General features: G+C 34.1%; 1 pseudogene; it reads right to left on the bottom strand.

The window, feature by feature from the left end:
* Positions 1-2,533: 2,533 nt before the first annotated feature.
* On the bottom strand, positions 2,534-2,997 carry LOC143610456 (SKP1-like protein 1B pseudogene; annotated as a pseudogene).
* Positions 2,998-4,892: the final 1,895 nt, after the last annotated feature.

Below are 4,892 nucleotides of genomic sequence, written 5' to 3'. Positions count from 1 at the left end.
CCTTCAATAACATATCCGTTGGAAGTGACTCTCAAGATACAATGAATTTCAAGGTATTATGTTATATATTGTAACAATAAATAATGCATATATTATGCTATTTTAATAACAAGAGTTTGCTTATTTTACAAACTTTTTTCAATTAATGGGAAGGGTTTGTTGCATGAAGAATATGTTGGGGAATTAAGTGGCCATTCAGATTTGAAGCGTAAGTTAATTGAGGTTTATGATGTGCACAAAACTCCGAGTGAATATGCAAACCAAGCATTGAATCAAATCCAATGAAGCTCAAAACGCTGTTGGCTCTCCAAAGCTGAAGGAAGAAAATGATTATATTTTCGCAGCTTTGAAAGAGTTATCTATGGTGTTTTACTAAGTTATTTTATGTCTCTTTAGTTTGGTATTTTACTTTTGTTGCAAGTTAGACTTTAAAGTTGGTTGATTTCTTGGTTGACTCTTTGAATTTGGCTGCTCTGATATTTGACTCTTTAGATTTTGTTTAATTAAGTATCAACTTTTGTTTAGACTTATATAACATCTTGTGCCTTTTTTGATATTTACTTTAGTATAAAGATTATAATACTTCTATATAGAATGATCGTATAATTTTTCTTATAAATTATTTTAATGCACTAAACGTGTTCATATTCTGTTACATCATATATAAGACAAACGTTGAAAAATACATGCTTACTGAATATGTATTATGTATTATTATGTATGATTTGGGTGACTAAATCAGTAAATCTTTAAACATGTATGGATTATGTAACTTTGTTTAGTATTTGCACTAACTTGAAGTGTTATTAGTTATTTGTATTTTGCAATACTAATATATATACACATAGCTAGCTATATGTTAGGGTGTTTCTACCTGATAATGTTTGTTTGCAGCCTATCTACTTATGTAAATATTTGTACCAATGAAATTTGTCTACCCAAACCCGTGAATCATACGGGTTTATAACCTAGTTTTTTTATATAGGAACATCGTTCATATTATAATAAAATGATCCAATTACAATAGAGAGGCAGGTAAGCGGGCAACAAGCTACGCCCACCCCCTTACATATTAAAAGAAACATCACTTATAAATTTGCCCTGGTTGCGGTGCGCGCATATAATGTATATATGTGTGGGCCCTCGGGTGTGCAAAAGTATTGCACTAATTTTGACGTTATTTTACTAATTTCGTGAAAATAACGTTAAAAGGGGCGGAATGTTAATCAGGCATCATGTGATTACGTTGATGGTCGAAAGACAAAGGTACATGCACCAATCAACGGGTGTCCCAATGGTTGAGTGATGTGCATTATGTCCAAGGCTTGATGCAAAACTACTATCGAGGCGGGGGTCTCACTGAAAGCAGTCTCTTTATTCATACGGGGTAGAGGTAAGGCTGTCTATATCTTACTCTCCTCAGACCCTACCATAGCTTTGCTATTGGGATTTATAGAGTACGATGATGATGATGGTGAATCGGGGCCGGCCCATAGGGGTGGCAAGGTGGTCGACGGCCACAGGCCCGACACCCCGTTAGGCCCGAAACTTTTTTTTTTTAAATTATATTTATTTTTATTAAAAACAATATGTATATTTAATGTTTAAACCTAATTACATGACCACAAGCTTGGTCTAGTGGCAAAGGGGTACTACTCTCAACCAAAAGGTCATGGGTCCAAGTCTCATTTGAGACTTGTTTAATCCTATTTTTATAGGAAACTTTTTTACACAGATCAAATTATAACCAAGTAAACCTATATAAAAATTTAATTGTTTAAACCAACAAAATACTTCACTTTAATTAAGGCAAAAAATAAATTTCGTCTTCGACCCAAATTTTTTTTTTGTTTTCTCGGAGCCGGGCTTGTGATGAATTTATAAATCATGCCTGCTAAACCATACTTATCTTCTCTGCTGGGCTAAAAACACCGAAATCACTACTCAATAAATGGTTGGACCCAAAATTCTGATTTGTGGTTTATTGTTTATAATAAATCCCAATTCATCTATAGAACTCAATGATCTATAATTGGAAAACAATGGGTAGCGTAAAGTATCAAATAATTTCCATATCTTTTGTCAAAAGATATACATCCAACATTACATTCAAACAAGAGATATTTAAAGAATGGAGATAAAGATGAACAATAAAAGATACAAACAAATATCTAGGAAGTCATATATCAAATAAATATATTGTCTAGCAATTGCAGGGCATAATCCGATAAATCGCTCTAGAACCAGACCATGATGTTAAAGAATTCTTGGAATTAGGGTGTAGAATCGTTCTCGGATGGATTTTGATTATTAATTAATTTATATCCCTGTTTGTCTATAGATTTCTTCAACCAATTGCAATATACGACTGTATTTTGATCGAGAATATATAAACTGATATTAATAATCACCTTAATATAATTATAAGAAAAAAAAAATCAACATATTATAAGTACCAAGATTTGCATAAAACCAAAACATCAAAGCCAAGTAAACATTACAACTAATAATGAATAATAATCAGGATAGATCTTCACTCAAATGCCCATGCATTCTCGCGGCGAACTTCAGCTTCTTCCTCGGGTGTGTAGTCATTCTTGATGTTGAATGTCTTGCGAATCTCATCAGGAGTTTTGCCCTTATCATGTCAGCCACCATTTGACAGGTCAAGTTCAGTAAGCCTTCGATGTCGAGGTAGTTTGCAGCCAGAATTAGATCAAAAAGAGTGGCTTGATCCACTTTAACAAATTCAGAATCAAACGCTTTCAGATCCTCATCGTTGTTGTTCTCGGATGATTCCACGTGCTTCTTGCAGTACTCGATAACCTTGGCCAAGATCATGCTGGTGACGTTAGGGAGCGGAATGCCGGATCTAGCACAGTCATCTTCAATCATATGTTTGATTTTTTGTGATTGCAACGCCACCACTTCTTCAACCTCGAAGGTTTCTCCGTCCGAACTCTTCAACACGATGGTCTTTTGCGACGACGACGACATCCTTTGTTATTAGGCTTAGGGTTGTGAATGAATTGAGAATGAGAAACGAGAGAGGGGTAGAAGGGGTTTTTATAGGATGGGATGGCTGTTCTTTGCCGGAAATATCGAATTATGATTTTCAGTTTGACCTTTATAGTTTTAAATTGTTGCATCGGGGTCCATAGAGTTAATTAGTTAATTAATAATTGAAATATTTACATTAAGTTTTGTACTAAATCAACAATGTTCGTCCTTGTTTTAAATTTTAAATGTGTCGTTGTGATAGAATGCTTGTTTAATTGATTGATTATTTCACTCCTTCAAAACGTTTTTTATAAATCCTTATTACTAATTATAATTACATAAACTCCTTCAAAAAGTTTTCTATAAATCCTTATTACTAATTATAATTACATAATTTAAATTGTGACTACATTTTTTTTAACAATCAAACAATAAAGGCAAGCTACCCGGGGTTGTGAGTATTTAAAATAAAGTTAAAAAAAAGCAAACCCGCAGATTTCTGTCACATAAGTCATTAAAAATGATCACTAAGTACAAATACACTACAGACTTGATCATCCACGCTGTTAGCCATGTGGGGTCCCCTTGCTCGCGTCTCATTACCATTAAGAAACGGACCACAAGGGACACGCTACATGTAAGCCCTACAGATGAAATTCTGCATACTCACCTATGGTGATGGTTCGGTGTATTGCTTGATAACGGGGGTATGTCATGTTGTAGGGAACACTTGCTATTAATTAATTGTACCTTAATCGTATCTAATGGCTGCTTGGTAGACTTTGATGCTTAAGCTTAGGTGGATAAACAATACCTTTGATCGTCTTAAGTATTCATAAAAAATAGAGCAACAAAAGTTTTAAATCTGCTAATTTTGAGGTTTAAGTCAAGTTGGGGTGGTCTGGTAAAAGCTGAAAATAAGCGGGTCTTAATTGTGTAAACCACTGAGTAAAAATTGTCGGATCTTCTTTGTCCCGGTAAAGATTAAGGCATGGGTTTAAGTGGACAACAATATCGGTGATCACAGTTTTTGAGTTTTTCTGAGCTTTAAAAATTAACCTATATGTTTGTAAGACTGTATTTTTCCGATTATGATTCCATTGCAAAATACTTTTTCAGGGACGAAAAAAGATTAAGTGTGGGGATATTTGATGTGGTCTAAATTATACATATTATGATATAAATATTTCCTTCACGTTGAAGTACTTTTGACCCGGGTTTTTATCGAATATTTTTATTTGGCTCTCATTTGAATTTTAAAGATTTCAAGTGACGAGTTAAAACTAGTAAAATAATTTAACAAGAATAACAATTTAAAACGATACATGGTTGGTAATTAAATTGAGTTTTTATTAGTTGTTCAGTTTTAGTAAATTGTTTGGAAAGTTAATTATATTAAATAATATTATCATTAAATTCTAAAAGAATTTATGTTGTGCTACAGGTTCCCCGAGAGAAAGAAATTGCGAAGTATCAGAAGTTTAAAATATAAAGGACTTGGGTGGGCCGTAAAATTGGTTATGCAATTAAAACAAAAGTGGGCATCAAGGAATTAACAAGGGGATGTCGGCTAGGGGTGTGCATAAGTAGGTCCTACCCGAAAAAACCCGAACAATCGACCCGAAAAAACCCGATCATGACCCGACCCTAATTAAATACTCATTAAATCGGTCCTCTATATTTTTATAAAGTCGGGTTCGGGTCGGGTTCGGTCTTTAGCCCATAAAGACCTAAAAAACCCGAAGACCGATATTGGAATTTGGATCTCATCAGCTCATGGTCCATAATAGCTGCATAACCCTAAAAAAACATGCACGGCACAAATAAACTTCCAAACTTACGTGCCATTATACTCCATTACATCTGATCGCTGCTACTCTCTACATTAAACT

This window comes from Bidens hawaiensis, unplaced genomic scaffold (genome assembly GCF_021521415.1).
Source record: "Bidens hawaiensis isolate Kalapana, Puna unplaced genomic scaffold, B.hawaiensis_p1.1 tig00026358_1, whole genome shotgun sequence".
NCBI lineage: Eukaryota > Viridiplantae > Streptophyta > Magnoliopsida > Asterales > Asteraceae > Bidens > Bidens hawaiensis.
This window is presented reverse-complemented; position numbering and strand designations above follow the sequence as displayed.